The sequence below is a fragment of the Dermacentor albipictus genome, chromosome 5 (genome assembly GCF_038994185.2).
Source record: "Dermacentor albipictus isolate Rhodes 1998 colony chromosome 5, USDA_Dalb.pri_finalv2, whole genome shotgun sequence".
NCBI lineage: Eukaryota > Metazoa > Arthropoda > Arachnida > Ixodida > Ixodidae > Dermacentor > Dermacentor albipictus.
In genome coordinates, this window is record NC_091825.1 from 81,495,712 (window position 1) to 81,515,866 (window position 20,155).

General features: G+C 45.9%; 3 non-coding genes across 3 annotated transcripts; 1 reads left to right on the forward strand and 2 right to left on the reverse strand.

Annotated features, from left to right (window-relative positions):
- The first annotated feature begins 4,177 nt into the window (after positions 1-4,177).
- On the forward strand, positions 4,178-4,249 carry TRNAM-CAU (transfer RNA methionine (anticodon CAU)). The gene has a single exon. It is a non-coding gene; the product is annotated as a tRNA-Met (tRNA).
- Positions 4,250-5,141: 892 nt separating this feature from the next.
- TRNAS-AGA (transfer RNA serine (anticodon AGA)) lies at positions 5,142-5,223 on the reverse strand. The gene has a single exon. It is a non-coding gene; the product is annotated as a tRNA-Ser (tRNA).
- Positions 5,224-8,100: 2,877 nt separating this feature from the next.
- Positions 8,101-8,182, reverse strand: TRNAS-AGA (transfer RNA serine (anticodon AGA)). Its single transcript has one exon. It is a non-coding gene; the product is annotated as a tRNA-Ser (tRNA).
- Positions 8,183-20,155: the final 11,973 nt, after the last annotated feature.

Genomic DNA, 20,155 nt, shown 5'->3' on the forward strand with positions numbered 1-20,155 from the left:
CTAATGCTTCATTCTAGTGGGCTCAAGGAGACAACTGAAGAGCTCCTGGCTACACTTGTATGTCGACTTGATAACCAAGATTGCATTTTCGGCAAATGCGTATCCTGCCCTGGCATAACGCATGCTGAGAATCTGCTTCGATAAAGTCTTGCCCATGTCGCAGAGAGCAGAGACAACATCCTTGTCCGGCAATGGATAAGTGGAGTCCGCTGTAGACTCGAAACCATGGTTTTGACATCGGACGAGTTTTCCGAAAAGTTCACAGACATGTTGAATCAACTTAAGATCCACCATTTTATCAGTAAGCAGCAAGCTCGCTACTTTCGAGAACTGAAGTTTAACCTAAGCCAACACGAGGTCGTCATGGTGTTGGATTTCGCGGAAAATTACAGTTTTATACTTCAGGACGCACCACAGTCGTACCACTGGGTTAACACCCAAGCTACAGTACATCCCGTAGTTGTCTATTTTCGGAAGGCGCAAAGCGACCCTGGAGAGGTTTCTGCGTGGTGTTTCGCTATTGTTTCTGACTGCCTAGAGCATGATACAGTCGCAGTACACACATTTCAGAGTGCAGTGCTCGAAGTAGTAAAACAATATCTGCCTCAAGTAAAAAAAATTCATTATTTCTCTGATGGAGCTTCATCACAATATAAGAACAAAAAGAACTTTTTGAATCTTTGCTACCATGAACAGGACTTTAATCTATCGGCAGAATGGAATTTCTTCGCCACTTCACATGGCAAAAGTGCATGCGATGGGGTCGGCGGCACACTCAAACGTCTGGCAGCAAGAGCAAGCTTGCAGCGGCCATATCACAGCCAGATTCAATCTCCAGAGGATCTGTTTGACTGGGCCAAAACTAATATCAAGAGAATTACAGTAATATGGGTACCTAATTGAAAAATACAAGGAAAAAGAACAGAGCTTGGTTTGAGATTCAGCACAGCAACCGGTGTTAAAGGAACGCGATTATTCCACCACTTCAAACCTGTGACGGTTTCAACTCTTCGGGTTGGTATCACCTCATACTCAAATACCGAAGAAGCTGAAGTAAAGAAGCGGGCATGAATACTATGGAGTCCTTCATTTGCCTGTAAAGGTTCATGTGTCAAGAGTTGAACATGAGTGAACGAAAAAACGGAAAGCAACCGACAAGTTGAATGAGGCTCTAATCTCCAGCTGTGAGCGTCGGTGGCCCGGTCAACAGCCGTCTTCATTCCGGTGCGGAACAGCAGAAAAGAAGCGGCCGTGTTGCCTCCCGCTCTGCAGGAGGCAAAGTTAGCCATTAACTATTCTTGCGAGACACCCACATCGATGCCGTGTTCGCCAATCTGACTTCCCGGAGCCACAAAAATGACAAGAGGTGAACTGACAAAAACAGGCCATTTACGATGTGTTTAGACTGACGTCAAGCGACATAGCCGACACAGTCAACGTTCGCTCTGCAAAGAGCCAGAGTGCATATGTGAACCCAAAAACTCTCTGGTGGCTCATACGCATCGTGCAGTGAGACCGAGCTCAGCAGTGTCTACTAATGACATGGATTGCCGACTTTAAAAATTTTTTTTCGCTTCAAACAAAATTTACTCGAATGAAACTTTCTATATCACAAGCTAAGAGGCCGGTGCGTATATTGACCTATCTGACATATTTTTATCTGGAGGGCCTTAATGCTTAAATGTGGCCTGAATCTCGCCAAAAAGTCTTTTTTTTTCAACTTTGGAGGTATATTTTTCAAAAAATATATTTCTTAATAATTGGGAATTATTTTTAACATACAATATAGCAAAAGGCATAAAGTCAGAAAAATTATTGCAGCTGAAAAGTCAACGCAGTTTATGCAAGAAATGTCTGAAAACGCAACTTTTCTTGCTTTTTTACTGAGCCAAATAAATTCGGAAAATTCTAAAATTCATTCAAATATAACGTAATATGAAAGAAGGATGCCAGTACAGTGTTCTAAAATAAACTTTGTTATTGTACCTACTTTCAGGCTTGAATAAAAAAAAATTACCTCCAACCAACTTTTGCTTCTTCCCGGAAATTTCAAAGAGCGATCACGTGATCAAAAAAATTTTTTTAGACGGAAATACTTTGGCGAATGCTTATTCACACAAAAGTCATCTAGCCCAAATTTTTCCAGGAACTTCAGTGATGGTCACTTTTGGGGTCGGGACGTTTGGCATGGAATGACCCAGTAATTAAACTTCCGGCACCAAAATAACTCAGATAAAGTTTTGACACAACACTTTCTAACTTCAAACTCGTTTGATGATTCTCTTTGGTGCCTCTTTAAAAAGAAAGGATTTAAAATTCTGTATAAGCATGAAAATAGTTCTCAACTTTTCAGGCACGTGGAGAAAATATTTGAATGCATATAATCTGCATTCAGAGAGAGGCTCGACGGAACGATGATTCCGCTGTATCAAATATTTCCGCGTATGGATCCTGCAAATGGTTGCAGCATGCAGCCAATCTATTTGCTCTCTCTTGAAGAGTTTAAAGTGGACACCTTCGAAAATGGCAGTCCACATAACGTGACATTCATTAATGCATGCTTCGAAAACGGCGTGATAAATCAATTCAACTGGCAATTCATAACGAGGTTCACAGGAAGAAGAAGTTAGCTCGTCCGAATCTGAGTGACATTTTTATGTCCATCTACAGCGCGCATCACAACACAATCTCAAGATATTTACATTTCTTTTTGCAATGTCACTACCATTACTACAAATCATTACGATGCTGAAGAGCTCGAGTTACTACTGCAACAATTGGAGAGACGAAAACAATGTTGGTATTTACCTCAAACCAATCATGAACAGTGCTAACAGCATCGTCGACATACTAGCTCATATGATGCGAAATCATCGATAAAAAGCTTTATCTTTAGCTGTCATCACAACGTCATTGGCCTACACACACCGAGCGAGCCGAGGTCAAATTGCCAGTCTCGAGATGGTGCTGCTCCCACGTGACCACATTCTGTATTATGACGTCACGTCACATATACCCCCTCCCGGGAAAAGAAACCGAAGCTGGTTTGTAGAGAATTCATTGTAGTAAATTATTTAGGACACTCTAAGGTTTGCCAGTGTTCCTCAGGGTTTCAAGGGCCAGCAATATAATTTTTAGGGAAACAAAATAAGTCTAAACTGTCATTTGCGCATTCCTTTAATTGGCTGCCTTGAAGCCTATCAGAGTAATTCCCTATCGGAACTGTAGTCATAAACAAATACGGAATAAATTTGATGGCCGAATTGCATAGAAATAAAAAAACATCACAAAGTGACACAGACATTGGTGACACGGCATGCTTTACTGGAGGTCGAGGTTTCTACACGAATGAATCACACTATAATGATTCACTAAATCAAACGCCTTTAATAAATGTACAAATAACGCAAAAAATGAATTTATACAGTGATTCAATATTTTTTTCGAATACATTCTTTCTCGAAATGTTGTTTGTATTGAGGATTATATCTTTTTTTCGGAAATCTGACATCTGGACATTGCACAATTAGTTTCCAGCAGAACGTATCGACACGGACAGATATGGGCAACGACACACACTTCGTGTGTCATCATCCCTTTGTGTTCGTGTCAATACGTTCACCTGGAAATCAATTGTTCAATGTGCCACCATAGAGCTCAGGCAAACACTATTCTAAATTTCTGCATTGTCATATTAAGCTAGGGGGGGGGGGGGGGGGGACGACTTCTTCGAATATTCCTAATAATATTTTCTTGAAGTGGATTACAGAATAAGTGGGCAGATATTAAGTGATGGTTTCTGAATACCAAGCATGTCCCTTACTTCTACGGGGCATAAGCAGGATAGAGGTGACAGTTTAAAAGAAAGAAAGGGACAAAAAAACAGGAAGAATTTAATTGCAGGGATGCCGAGATCACAGTCGTAAAACATGGTCGTTTAGCTATACAACAAGAAAAGCTCTCACATGTTACTCGACGAGGCTGCGAATCTGCTTTCGTAATTTTTTCTTCTTTGTTTATTTATTCATTTATTTTTCCTCCCAATGGAGCCGCGGCAGGCGAACGCCATTAGCGACCGGCTGACGTCGTTCTGTAGTGATCATGGGCCATCGGCTCGAGCGACACCGGTATGAGCTCAACGATCAAATTGCTGCTACGTATTACACGAAGCGTACTCAGCAGAGTGGCGCAGTGGAAGCGTGCTGGGCCCATTACCCAGAGGTCCGTGGATCGAAACCACGCTCTGCTAAATGCTTTTTTTTTATATTCATGCTTTTTTTTTACTTTTCCTTCAGGTTTTCCCACTGCAGCACTCTCCTGGTTTGTTCGTTAGAATTCTCTACCCGCGTAAATATACAATAAAGCATCATTCAATTTGTGCAAGATGTCAAATGCAGTCACTGGTAATGTGGTCTTGCGCATTCCCTGGACAGGTTCTCGTAAAATTTGTTACCCCCTGCACAGGGCGATACAGCAGCATTGAAACGCAGGCTCTGCAGATACGCAGCACCTTTCAGCATCAAAAAAGTTAGTGAACTAACTATTCAATGCCAAAAAGAAAAAGACGAAAAGAAATTGGTACGCTGAACGCGAGAAATTACTCACTGATAAAAAAAAACTAATCTTTAGTTAGAAATACGATGCGAAATAAGTACACAGTGTTTCGCGGGCGTAAAAAAGTACATATCACCTGATTGATATAGTCGATTGCGTAAATACTACCGCTGCAACTACTACGCTATATACCATGTGGTCCATAACAATTGATCAAGGAATCGGGCGGATTTAAGAAGTGTGTTAAATGTGCGTATCTATTGTCTTTTGTCACATTCGCACGCTACTTACTTTCATCATTTAAATCGCGAAAACCACTGTGCTCGAAATGTATTCTGCGTCTCGGCAATATTTCTGGCCCCAAAGTGCAAAGCTTGTCCTTGTGTGCGGCTGTTCCGGCTAATTCTGTGAAGGAAAAAGAAAGAAGGGTAAAGAAAGAAAGGTATCCTTATGCGAACTGAAATGCAGCCTGCAGCAATACTACGGGAGTTTCATTTTTATTTAATCCGCTACTTTCCGGATCACTACCACAAACTACTGCATATAATTAATGAAAGATTTAACAAAAAGTAAGGAAATCAACGCTGCGCAGTCGACAGGATTCGAACCTGTGCGGGGAAACCCCAATGGATTTCTAGTCCATCGCCTTAACCACTCGGCCACGACTGCACTGCTGAGCGTCATCTTCAGCTATATTTAAACGCGCCGTGTCCTGGGGGGAACGAGGCGCACACGTGGCTTTCCACGGCGACACTTTTTTATTCACAACGAAGTCAGTGACGCTATGGTAGCTTCCGTGGCAATACCAATGCTGGAAAATGTTTAGCAGTGAAGTGGCACCATTTTGCAGGTGTGGATGCAGATTCCTTTAGATAAAGCGTGCGCCTTCTACCTCAGTTCTCGCGAAGCTTTCGTGAAGCATCAACGACAATCGCGAAATGAGGTACTCACGTCAAAGTTTTCAATTTGCGGGACCGAAGAAATTTCAACTCAGTCTCTCTGAAAGGTACTCATTTCCGTATCATTTAGACAACTTCTGCTTTACCCTGCCAAACTTTCTCTTAAGTTCTCTCTCCCTTTTTACCTTTTAACCACCGGCTTCATGGCCAATGCCCCATTAGCGCCGTCGAATGAGGTGCAAGCAACACTTAAACGGCGTAAGGAGCGTCCGTCCGTAAATCACTGTTTGGTCTTGAAAATTATAATTCGACAGTCATTTGACTGAATTGCCGTAATCTGTAAAGTATCACAGCTCGAAGTGACGTCTGCGCTGCGTTAGAAATATAATGCGCTTCATGCAAACCGTGGCGTCATGGAGACTAATCGTAGCGCAGGGACGCTTAACTCTGCGCATCGTCGAATCCTGCCACATTGTTGTTAGGAGAGTGTTTAGAGGATCTGAAAAAATCATTTGCTCCTGTTAGAAAGCCGGTTACACAGTTACGGTTATACCACAGAGGGTGGCGCTAGGATTGCAGTTAATTGTATAGCAACAGTAATATATTTGACATTAGATTTCTTTGCTGATAAACGTGTTCCAGGTACTTTGTACACTTCGAACACTAAACCCATCTAGAAAAATTTCACGAAAAGGGCGTAGTAACTAGTTGACGTAACTGAAGTTCGCATTGTGTTTACAAGTTTATACGGCCGAGAAAACTACTATCCTTACTTCGTATAGCTACCCACTAATTTGCCATCACTATCAGTGCTTCCCCTTTCGGGAGAAACTACGTCTCTTTTTTTTCTTTAAATTTGCTTCTCACAGACAGTACATCATCTTTAAACTTCGAGCTAGAAGATTGAACGATTATTCGGCTACAGGGACGCATCTATGAGGTGAAAAGAATGAACTCAGGTTCAATCGCTTAGACAGGCAGTGGGCGAAGCGCATCGTTTAAACAACGTATAATCTACGTCTCGGACTGTTCCCGGGATTCACGTTAATCGATTATACCGCGGAAGATTATATTTCTGTTATCCCTAGACTGATCTCCAACTTCATTAAAGCCGACTGCCGACACCCTTCCCAGAAGTACTTACGGTTGTCATGGCTTGCTCTAATGGGTTCATCGAGTTACTTTTTTTCTTTCCTCCAGAGCCGTCTTGAAGTCTCCGCACCAATCGCGCTGTAATTGCGGCGCGGAATTTTAAAAAAATGTAAGTGTCACCTTAATTTTCTCTCCTAGTAATTACCATTTCGCCACGAAATTAACACAGATAAAGATATGGCACAATAATTTATAACTCTAAAACTGGTTTGCAATTTCTCTTGAGTGCCGCCTTAAAAAAGGATTTAACGTTACAAATAAGTATGAAAATAGTTCCGACATTTTAGACACACCTGAACAAAATATACAGATGCATGTAATCTGCAATCAAAGAGTTGCTGCGCTGGACAATTATTTCGCTGTATAAAGGATTTCCGCACATTGATGCTTCAGATAGCTCCAGCATGCAGCCAATCTGCTTGCTCTCTTTTGAAGCGTTGAAAGTGTTGGGAAACCTTCGAAAATGGCGGTCCACACAGCGCGACATTAATTCATGCATGCTTCGAAAACGGCGTGATAAATCTATTTCACTGGCAATTCATTACGACGATCACATGAAGAAACGCAACCCAATACGTTAGCTCGTCCGGATCTGAGTGACATCTTTCTGTACATCTAAAGCGTGCATTGCAACATATTCTCAAGATATTTACATTTCTTTTTGCAGTTTCCGTACCATTATAACCAATAGTTACGATGCGGTAGAGCTCGAGTTACGGCTGCAACAATTTAAGAGACTGAAACAATGTTGCTACGTACTTCAGACCAATCACGAAGCGTGCTGATCGCATCGTCGGCCTACGAGTTCATATGAAGTGATCATCGATAAAGAAACTTTAGCTGTCATCAGAACGTCATTGGCCAACACACATCGAGCGAACTGAGGCTAAAGTACAAATCTCGCGATTGTGCTGCTCTCACGTGACCACATTCTGTATTATGACGTCACGACACATATACCCCTCCCAGGAAACAAAACCGAAACTGGTTTGTAGGGGATTCACTGTAGTAAATAATTTAGGACGCTCTCAGGTTTACCAGTATTACTTTTTAGGGTTTCAAGGTCCAGTAATATCATATTACGCAAGATAATAGATGTCTAAAATGTAATTTGCGCATTCCTTTAATTGGCTGCCCTGAAGCCAATCAGAGTAATCCCCTATCGGATCTGCAGTCATAAACAAATAGGGAATGCATTTGACGGCCAAATTGCATACAAATAAAAAAATCACAAAGTAACGTTGACATTGCTCACACCGTATGCTTTAGTGCAGGTTAGTGTTGCTACACGAATGAATCACCGTATAATGATTTACTAAATCAGATGCCTTTACTATCTGATTATGATTCGAATATCCGATTTACTAAATCAGATGTTCGCGAGACTATCATTCTTACTGTTTCTTCAAAAGGAATGCGCTGCTTTCCCAATCATTCACAGAAGCGGAAGCATATATGATGATTTAACTCCCTAATAAAAGAAAAAAGGACACTGCGCAGTCGACAGGATTCGAACCTGTGCGGGGAGACCCCAATGGATTTCTAGTCCATCGCCTTAACCACTCGGCCACGACTGCTTTTTTTATTTTTTTTCTTTATTGCCTGCTAGGCATACAACAAAAGCAGATACAGTGCATTGTCACAGTCATTGTCGGCCACGACTGCTGGACGGTAAGCGAACAGGTATTTTTCAACGCCTCTTGTTCATGTATACGGAGACGCCATGTGACCTCTCATATGGCGACATCCTTTGCGACGAAGTTTTCCGATATGCAGTAAAACAAACGCCGCCAATTTTTGTAGCAGCGAAATGGTGCCATTTCGCAGGTGCGAATGCATATTCCGCGCAACGTTAGCTAAACGGTGTACCCTTGACCTCATTTCCCGAGCTGTCTGGAACAATGGGCTTTCGTGTGCGCTACATATATCACAGAGAAAGTAACAAAGACGACTGCATTAGAAAAGTAACTCACGCGGAAATTTTCAATCTGTGTGAACGAAGCAACTGCAACCCGTGCACGGAGCCTCTCCGGAATTAGCCTATTTCCACTTTATTTCAGAATTTACACCTTACCTTATCTTACAATTTCTCTAAAGCTTTTTTTTTTCTCCACTCCTCCGTTTAACCGCCGGCTTCTTGGTTCATCACCCTTTATGTAATGGTAAGCGCCACAATATATTGAGGAGCAAGCCACAATGAAATGACGTAGGAAGCGTACGTAAGTAACCGCTTGGACTTCAAAACTAACTCTGCAGTAAACTCAATGTCATTGTCCTTGCTTTTAACGTACGGTAATCCGAAGTGAATGTGATATAAATATAGTGCGCTTCGTATAAAGCGCGACGTCGTGGAGGATATCTGCAGTGTAGGCCTACATAGCCCCCTTTAGCAGCTGCATGAGTAACAAAGAAAGAATACTCATCGCATTGACGACATGCCATGCAAGATTGTTCTCCTACATCCGTTATCAGTTCTCGTTAATTATTTATCGATTATCCTAAAGGAAACTGACACTCAAGCTATAAAGTTCCGAGAGCTTTTCCTATACGCTTAATGTACGAGAAAATATTTCAAATATCCGTGGGGTGCACTAGAGTGGGCGGGTCCGCAGGTTCCGGCACAAAGTTCGAAAAGAAGCAGTTGTATCCCTTTCTGTCTCGTAACCATATTCAACCAAATGAAAATCGGTGTTCTGAATGATTGTCAGCACGTTTAATATAATTTGTTGTTGCTATCTATACTTCCTTCAATTTTGCGAGCAACTTCAGAAGCGCGGGCGCCGAGGCGACCAGGTGTGCATGTTTAGATGGCTTTGAAAGATGGCGACAGGTGAGTGCAGGCTGTCGTTGAACATGTATTTGCGATGGATGGATGTGTGTTATGAGCGTCTCCTTCGAAATGGGGCAGTGGGTTGCACCACCTAGTTCTTGTTCTTCTTTTGCCTAATGTCCCTGCTGTCTTTCCCACACACACGCACACGCACACACAGAGAGAAAGAGAGAATTCCCAGCATGAAACTTTCTGAACAACTATTGGGAAACTTGCTTTTGTACGCCTCCGTTGTTTGTGGTCTCCCTGCTTTTACTGCACCATAAATCCAATCGCATCTTATTAATCTCTATTGCAGACACGTTTACTCTTTCTCTGCTATACTTAAACTTTCGCCGTGTATACCACTATGCGTGTCATCGCGGTGGAAATCAGGCATTCATCATTTCATCGTCACCCGAATGTAGCAGACAACGTGCAGCGGAGAACGACATGGATAAGAAACTTATATGACTTATATGGCAGACGACAAGTGAGGCCGTGATGTGAGAAAGTATCATTTGGTTTATCGAGTCTATGTTCCGACGATTCATGTTTTCCAATGCGTTAAAGTATTTCTGCCATAATAGCTGCGTATTTTAAGGTATTTCTGCGATAATAGCTACGTATTTTGCAGTTTCCTGTTCAACTGCTTTGGTGTTTGACTAGTCAAAACGAAACCAAGCGCATCAAGAACCACCGTCTCCGCCACAAGCAGCGCGCCTGGAGTACTCAGACTGGTGAAGGCTCACTCACACTAGGCCGACCCGACACCGATTTCGGTCTGCCAACTGTCGGCTACAGCGTTTTTCCCTTCGTGTTGGCACCTCTGTCATACTGTACCGACGTCGACAATCTGCCTACGGTCAGCGGAGAGCACGGTACAGTGTGACAGAGGCGCCGACATCAAGGCAAAAAACGTACCCATTTATGGCACACCTCGTCGATGGCATCTTGTATCACAGGGAGACCATACACATCATGTGAAACGAAACCAAAAGTGCTTTGTGGAAAGTGTGTGAGAGCAAATTATTTAGTGCGACTGTAGCCTTGCCAGTATTTCATTGCGGCTTCGAGGTCCTGGAATTCATTTGACGCAAAGGAAAAGGGAAAAAATTATGGCGATAGAAGTAATCACGCATCAGATCTCTGTAGGCATAAAGAAATAGGGAATTCATTTGACGGCCGACCTACATATAAATAGAAGATATGATAAAGCGACATCAAGAACATTGCATGCTTTCTATTCGAATGATTCACCGCATTATGACTTACTAAATCAAACGCCCTTATTTTATGTACAAATAGCAAGAGAAAACTTTTATTGATTTGTTGCAAAATTTTTTTCCTAAAATGTACGTTCTCTTTGTAATAGCAAACTTGATTCTGTGGATTAGCAGATTTTTCTCTTCGGGAAGTCTGACAGCTCGGCATTGTTATGTTATGTTAGCGAAAAAAAAGAACCCTTTTCCAATACTGCTAACAATACTTTCTCAAGTGGATTGCAGAATTATGTGGGCAGAAATTATGTGACAGTTATTTCTTAACAGACACATCCTCCATTCCTACGGGAAATGTACAAGTTGAAGGCAACAACTAGAGAAAAAAGAAAACATGGAAAATTTTACTGGATAGATGCCAAGATCACAGTCGTAAAAATGGGCACGAAGCTTTATTACTGAAACAGCAGTCACAGGTTGCTCGCAAAGGCTGGCAATATGCTTCCGCAGCCTTTGTTTTTTTCTTCTTGTTCTTCTTCTAATGGCACAGCGGCAGGTGAACGCCATTAGCGACTGGTTCACGTCGTCCTTGCGTAAAGCACTCTTGTCGACTCAGAATCAATTTGCAGGAATTACAAATTGCTGCTACATATTATACAAACCGTACACAGCAGAGTGGTGCACCATTCTGCATCCGGCAGCCGAGCTGTTCGGATCGTAGGGTCATGGCCTCTTCAGGGGCAGCGACAGCGGCCACTTTTGGTCGCGGAAACAGGATCACCGACGACGATAAGGATTATCCGTTTATTTTGCCTCAGCTGCCGAAAGGACGAGTTGCATTTAACACCGTGTTTTTACACGGTGATGTACGTGCCAGACCTTACAAGGTCGAAGATTTTAGAGACGCCCTACTGCCGACGGGACTGCTGCCGGACGTGGTATGCATAGGGGCGTACCACGTCTGGGCGGTGACCCTGTCTGACGCCACTGCGATGAAGCGCCTCATGGCCCTTAAAGAACTGCGAGTGAAGGGAAGACGGTGAGTTATCGTGGACCCGCAAGACCAGCAGGTGAAGCTTAGGCTTCACTGGCTGCTCTATGGCGTTGCAGACGAGGACATACGGACGGTGTTCATGGCTTTCGGCAAGGTGGAGGAGGTAAGCCGGGAAAGGTGGCGCGTCCATGGCCTGGGCGACAAGACTTCGACAACCAGGACTGTGCTTCTAAAATTGAAAAGCGGCGTGAAAGTGGAAGACCTTCCTCATCAGGTCCGCTTCGGCGGAGAGCTGGCCTTGGTGGTCGTCCCTGGTCGACCCATGCAGTGCCTGCGCGGCCAAGGCACGGGGCACGTCCGCCGGGAGTGTAAAGTTCCGCGCTGTTCTCGCTGCAGGCGGTTCGGTCATGTTGACGCCGATTGCGTCAAATCCTACGCCGCCGTGACAGGCCCAGCAGTGAACGACGTGGCCGCAGAGCACGTCATGGACGTGGTCGAGACGGAGGACGCCGCTACAGGCATCGGAGACCTGGTACCGACAGCGGCAGTCAGCGATTTCGACCGTCGGCGCAGAAGGCGCGGTTGCTCAAGGTACTGAGAAGCGGAGTGGGAAGGCGCAGGGCGCGACTGCTGTGGGCCCCGCGACGGGAACCATTAGTGATGACCCGCCCGACAACGGTATGACGACAATGCAGCAGGACGAGGCCATGAAAGACGGCGACCGGACTGAGACTCTTGGCGGCCCGGTCAAACGCCCCCACGACCAGACCAAGGACCAGGGCGAGGGTGCGACCAGCACCACCGACGGACCACCGACAAAGACGCCCCAGGGGAGGCGGATGGGCTTTAAACCAAAGCCGAATGTGCCGCCTGAAAGAAAGCCTGTGATCAAAGTGTCGACGACAAACAATGCCGGGAAGCCGGATGGCCCCGGAGGCGGCTAGCCAAGGGCTGGTCGTGAAGGGTAAGCACCATGCTCCGGGCCTACTTTTCTCGCTAGATTAAGATGGCTGAAATACCGTCTCTTAGTATTGCCACACTAAATGTGCGAGGGCTGGCGGCTAGTCGTAGGCAATGTCAGGTCCTACGGTTGGTAACGGACCATGACATAGACGTACTAGCCGTCCAGGAAACCAAGGTTGACGGAGAGGAGGAGACCGGGAGCATGGTGCGACGATTCACGACTAGGTATTTTGTGGTGGTCAGTCATGCGGTAGGCACCTCAGGAGGGTGCATTCTTTTGGTGAAGAAGCTGCCGGGTTTACATATTCAAAGTGTGTGGTCCTGTCTGTCTGGAAGGATTGTTTTATGTGACTTTGCGATCTCTGACTTTGAGTTTCGCGTCATATGCGTTTATGCGCCGAATTCTGTAGACGAGCGTGTCCTCTTTTTTTCGAACCTCTCACAATATGTTTGCTGTAATAAGCGCGTTGTGTTATTAGGGGACTTCAATTGTGTGTTGAGTGCTAGAGACCGAGCCAACAATGCCGGCGTGCGTGATAGAAGTAGTGACGTTTTGTCAAAATTAATTAATGAAAATGAACTTGATGTTTTTCAATGTCTGGAAGGGGGGCGTCAAGTGACATTTACGCGTTTTCAAGGCAGTAGTCATGCGCGACTGGATCGTATGTACAGGCTCGTCCACTCTTGAAAACCGGCCTCCGGAAGCTGGCCCCAAAACTCGTTCCTGCCGCGTGACAGCGCTGCCGGCCGGGGCGCCGTTTAGGGCGCCGTAGCTTCTCGCGGCGTCGGCATTAGCGTCGGCATTAGGGCGGGAAAATGATTTGGTAGCGCTTAGTTTTAGCGTTTGAATGCGTTAGAATCTGACCAGACTTCTTTCTCTACATTGTAGATGCTGAGAGAATTTAATGTTTCGCTGCTCTCATTCCACATGGAAACAGTGAGCACCGACTATGCAGCCCACACAGCAACGGCTTTTGCGACCACCTCTTGCCGTGCTTTAGGGCACTTTTCAACAAGGCACTCGCAGTCGCAAATACCTCTCCGCTCATCACCGGAGGGGACTTTAATGCCCCCTACCAAGCGTGGGGATACGCTTGGAATACAAAGAAAGGTGAGGGGTTATGGAACCTTGCCACGGACCTGGGACTGTGCCTGATCACAGATCCCACTTTCCCCACCCGCTGTGGCACGTCCACGTGCAGGGACTCTACGCCCGACCTAACTTTTGTCAACAACTCAAAACAAGCTAGTTGGGAAAACTCGGGCACTGATCTAGGCAGCGACCACTATATCATACACATAGGTATAGGTATGCCGAAACAAGAGACTAGAACCTTTCGGTGCACGGACTGGGAGCTTTTTAGGAAAGTTAGAGCGAAGAGACTAGAATCGGAACCGATAGAAGCGGGCAGACAGTCCTTCCAGACCTGGATCAACCAGCTCGAAGAGGACCTCAGGGAGGCCACTAAAGAAATTAAGACCGAAGAAAACATAGAGAGCATAGACAGTAGGCTCGCACATCTGATCGAGGCCAAACAATCCATTCTACAAAGATGGAAAATGCAAAGACTGAACCGAAAGCTCAGGAAAAAGATAGCGTTGCTAAACAGACAGATCGAGGAGCATTCGAGAACGCTCGTGAAACAGCAGTGGGACGAAGTTTGCCACTTGGCAGACGGCAGAATCAAACATGGAGGCAGTTGGAACATCCTCAAACATCTATTGAACGAGAGCGACACTAAGTCAAACAAGAGAACAGCAATTACAAAACTGGTACATCAAGTCAGCCAGTGCACGACTCAGGAGGTAGTCATGAGACAGCTCGCGGACAAATATCTCCCGCTCGAACAATCGGGCGATAGCGACGAACGCGTGGAGTACATGGGAGGACTGTGCGAGGAAATGGACCGCGATTTCAACGAGGGTGAGGTACGGGCCGCCCTCCATGGTCTCTCTAGTAGATCGGCAGCCGGACCCGACGGTATTACCAATAAACTCTTAATGAATCTAGACGATGAGTCGATCACTATCCTGACGGATCATTTCACCGAGTTGTGGAGAAAGGGAGACTATCCGGAGGAATGGAAGATAGCTAACACCATCCTCATACCAAAACCGGGCAAACCACTCCATCTGGATAACCTACGTCCAATATCGCTTACATCGTGCATAGGTAAAGCTATGGAACACGTTATTCTTAACAGACTCACTAGATACGTTGAGCAAAATGACATACTCCCGTATAACATGATCGGTTTCCGCCCCGGACTATCGACTCAGGACGCCATGCTCCTGATCAAACACCAGCTCATACACGTTAGCCCGGTGCACGCGAGAGCGATTCTGGGACTAGACATCGAAAAAGCTTTTGATCGCATAGAGCACAAGGCCATCCTCGAGGTCCTGTCCGAGCTGGGGTTGGGCGAGAGGCTATACAGTGTAGTCAAGGCGTTTCTGGGCGGTAGGCAAGCGAGCCTCACGCTAGGTGAACTAAAATCGAAGGTGATGAACCTGGGAAACAGGGGCACCCCGCGAGAGGCTATACAGTGTAGTCAAGGCGTTTCTGGGCGGTAGGCAAGCGAGCCTCACGCTAGGTGAACTAAAATCGAAGGTGATGAACCTGGGAAACAGGGGCACCCCGCAAGGGGCCGTACTTTCGCCCATGCTATTTAATCTAGCAATGACCAGAGTCGCGAGGAAACTGGAGAGTATAGAAGGTATACATTTTGCAATATACGCCGATGATATAACCATATGGAGCGCCAACGGTAACGTAGGCCAAACGGAGACCAGACTGCAAGAGAGCATACACGCCGTGGAAAGCACGCTAGGCGAGATGGGACTCAACTGTTCGGCGGCAAAGTCGGAGCTTTTGGTCCTAAAACATCGACGCAGGGGTCGAAGACCCAGGGGCTACGTCCCCGGGGAGGAACCCAAGATTATGTTACGCTGTCACGACGGATCCGCGATCAGGCAGGTGGAAAATAATAAAGTTTTAGGCTTCCAAATAGCAGCGGGAGGTACCAACCTGAATGCCATTCAGCACATTTCAAACAAGACGGACCAAGTCATCAGATTACTAAGGAGAATCAGCAACAGACACAGAGGCCTGGGTGAGGACAGCGCTCTAAGGCTAGTGCACGCCTTCGCTCTATGTCACTTCACCTACGTGGCAGGTCTATTTAAATGGTCGCAGGCCGAGCTGAACAAGCTAAACACTCTGATCAGAAAGTTAGTGAAGGCTACCCTAGGTATACCCATCAGCACCTCGAACGTGAAGCTCATGAACCTAGGCGTGCACAATACGATAGAAGAGATGGCGGAAGCGCAACAGATGGCGCAGCAGGAAAGACTGACGAAAACGCGAGCGGGCAGGCTTATACTCAAAGCGATAGGGACAGACCCAAATATATCGATGAACCCGAAGGAATCCGAGGTAGAATTGAGCGCGAAACTTAGAGACGCGATCAGAACCACCCCCCTCCCGAGAAATATGCACCCGGAACACAATGTTAGCAGGAGAAAAGTGAGAGCGAAAGCTTTGTTGAAAGAAATTGAACAGCTAGAACAACAGGCGGCCCTTGTAGACGCTGCCTGGGTCAAAGGCAAAGAGGCCTACACCGCCGTGGTGGTCGACAGCCGGGGCGAGGTACGGGACGCCATCACCATCTTCACTAAGGATTCCACGGTGGCGGAGCAAGCCGCGATTGCTCTAGCCATCAGGAACCGTAAATGGTCTTTCATCTATAGCGATTCCAAAGCAGCAATTAAGAGCTTTGACAAAGGCTATGTAGCTGGGACTGCGGCTAAAATTATCGACAAGGTCGAAACTATCAAAACTGAAATCCGATGGTTTCCTGCACATATGGGACAAGTGGACGAGACTCGGCCCAACCTCAACGAGGTGACGAACGACCGGCACGAGGACTTGCTTGCCGTGCCGGTCAGAACCGAACCGACGCCCACTACCATTCCGGGGAGCATAAAGGTCAGTTACTAACTTACAGCGACATCACTAAATATTACTACTTGGGGCGTAGGCAATTCCCTCTGCCACACGTAAAATTTAACAGGGCTCAGGCAGTGACGCTACGTTTACTGCAAACCGGGACGTACCCAACTCCGTATTTCATAAATAAAATTCACCCAGAAAGAGAAATTAGGAAAGAATGTAACGTGTGCGCTGGCATCATTGACATCAGACACATGCTGGCGGGCTGTCCCGCGACTCTCGCCGACCCCGAAGAAAAATGGCTTTACTGGCACAAGTTGATAACAAGCTCTTCATATCAAGATCAGCTACGGGCTGTCGAGAGGGTCCACGGTGACGCCATAAGGCTCGGCCTGGCGGTGCCGACGTGGACGCGGCCCGCCTCGGTCTGAAAAGACCGGGCTTCAGGACACTAATAAAGTTTTGTGAATGAATGGACCTCTTGCCGAGATTAGCGCGCTTATTCCTTGCCGAAAGTATAGTTCATAGGAATCGCCGCGCAAGGCCAGCGCATTGGAATAACCTTGAATGTGTTGCCCGCACATAAGTCACATATCTGGGATTGTAACATTACTTTAAATGGAGGAAGTTCATGCAATATATCAGCATTGTGGAGAAGAGATTCTAGAAAGTACAAAGCGCTTGCGATTTAATACATGTTTATTGGAGATAACACAGTTATTGCATAAAATCACATTTTTACAAAACACAGGGCTTAACCTTCTTGGCTTTGTTGTGTATGGCACACTGATTTAAGCCTTTGAGGAAAAAATGAATACGTGTTATACAATAAAACCTAGACACCGATCCTGTTAGATCAGCGTAATGCTTCCTGCAGCCAATCTGTGGCACATTGGCTGCTAGAAGCAAGGAATTTTTGACAACTTTTGCGTGCAGTCGCGTAGGGCTAAATGCACGGGTGAACCTGTCCTCGAGTGTCTGAATGAGTTTGTATAGACAGATTGAGGGATATAGAAGCCCCCCTCCCCCCCCCCCCATGTCCCCATGCACCCCCAGACTGACCTGCATAATCTTGCATACTTCATTATAATGATGAACTGCGCAGCAGTGGGGTGATCATTGGCTCCGCTGGACTGTCTCACAATACCAAATGAACGCTCCAAGCAGTCCTGACTGAGGCGGGAAGTCATCAAGAACCTGAACCCAACGTTCTCAGTTAGATACGTCAAGAGGTCTTTAGTGGAATGTATGGTCACACGCAGACCTTCTGATGTGCCCTTGCTTAAGAAACCGAGCCCTTTTTCATGGTCCTCCCACTGATCCAGAAATGCTAGCATGATGTTAAGTGCAGTTTCTTGAGCACTGCCACGCCTGAAACATGAAAAGCATTTACCACCGGCACCCGAAAATGAGCACAGTTGCTGTGGGCATATCTCAGAGCTTCGGCTGGAAACCGTGATGACATGGCTTCAATTGCTTGAGCCATCACGTCAATGAACACCCTTGTTGGCTCCAGATTTGAGTACTGTTGCTCAATATTTTCTTTGTGCAAGTCCATGGCGTGCACAACTGCACTGTTGAAAATATTGAAGGCCAGATTTACCCGCATCTTTTCTAATCCACTAGAATATGTGTGTGGATATGTCAACTTGGGTGCAACTGTCTATGTCAAGGCACTGCGGTCGACCTTCCATATCGTTGTAACATGTTCACAGCGTGTCAAGGGATAGCGACAGCAGCTCACTCCACTTATTTGAAGAAAAACTGAGGAAACGTTAGAAAAACACAGCTGCACTACACTGACCAAGAGAGTCATTTTGCACTGCTCCGTGGCCTACGAGACTGACAAGCCACGGCGCCCCCGCGCTAGCCATCCTACCCCGCCCCCGACGGAAGCGCCAAATTTTCCCCTAGTGGGAGGAACGCGCAGCGGGGCCTCCCTAGGCAATGGAGGCGGCAGCGCGGTCTTCACACCTCCCAATTCTAGCCACCCTAGCCACGGTGAGCCGTGTTCACCCTAAGAGTGGACGAGCCTGTACATTTCGTTGGACACGATTCCAAGATGCCACGGTTATTGCGTTGTACCCGTGTCATTTTCGGATCACTGCCTGGTAAAATGTAACATGGGTATAAGGAAAAGGGAACATGCTTTTAACTGGCATCTATGGAAACTCAATGACTTGTTATTAAACGATGCATCTTTTGTAAAGGCAGTACGGGATGCGGTTAATGAAATATGCGAAGATGCGGCTGATACAATAGCAGAAAAGTGGTAATGTTTTAAACAAAAAGTTAAAATGAAAGCCTTAATTTTAGAAAGGTCAAGCTGCCTCAAATTTGAGAGGGAATCTAAAGAAAAGGGTTTGCGAACACTACTTCAGCAGCTGATAACGCTTGAGTGAAGAGAGCCTGGTCTGTACAAAGACGATGTGCGGAGGGTCAAGGAAAAGCTTGAACTGTTTGACAAGGAACGCTATCAAGGTGCCATAGTGCGAGCACGAGCAGATGCACTAGCGGCAGGGGAGACGCCCACTAAAAGGGCGCTCGGTTTAGAGAAGGCACACGGACGACGAAACCATGTCGATCACCTTTTAATGAATGGAGCTGTTGTTGACGACAACGAGAGCATAGCACACGCCTTCTTCCAGTACTATCAGTCGCTCTTTGCATTTCAGGAAGCGAATTTAGAGGGTTTCAAAGCAGACTTTCTGCACCGCATGCCGCGTTTGAGTGATGAAGCTAAGGAGCGATTAGAAGGGAAAATAACGGAGAGGGAAGTCGAAAAGGCCATCGACGATTCAAACTTGGGCAAGTCACCGGGACCAGATGGACTCAGCGCCGCCCTATATAAGACATTGAAAAGAGAACTGGCCCCTTTATTAGTAGAAGTATTTAATGAAGCGTACGAGCAGAAATAATTGCCACCTTCTTTTGGGAAAGCGCACACCATTCTAATTCCGAAGAACGATAAATTAGATAAACTGAGATTCGTATCATCCTATAGGCCCATATCACTAACAAATGTGGATTACAAGATATTTATGAAGATTTTAGCGACCAGACTTCAAAGCGTCATAAAGGAAATCGTTGCAGACCATCAAACTTGTGGAATCAAAGGGCGAACAATTTTTTCTAACATCCATAAGATGCGGTGTGTGCTCGAGTGCTGTGACGTCACCGGTGGCGGCGTTGCAGTGCTTCAGCTTGATCTTGAGAAAGCGTTCGATTGCGTCGCTCACGTTATTTTGTTCTCCATATTGGATCATGTTAATGTAGGTAGCATCATCACTGAGGGTGTGGCCTTGGCGTACCAAAACTGCACTACAAGGTTAATTGTTAATAAGTCTTTGGGGGCCCCCATTAAAATCATGCGGTCAGTGCGCCAAGGCTGTCCCCTCAGTCCTCTGTTATTTGCTATATACATAGAAGCAATGTGTGTTGCCATTACCGCAAATAACAATATACGTGGTTTTAGATTAGCAGAATCCGAAGTGAAGCTGCTAGCGTAAGCTGATGACGTTGCAGTGTGTTGCACAGACGAACCAAGTGTGACTGAAACAATTGGTGTAGTAAAACATTTCTGTGACGTCACGGGCAGCAGAGTCAATTGGG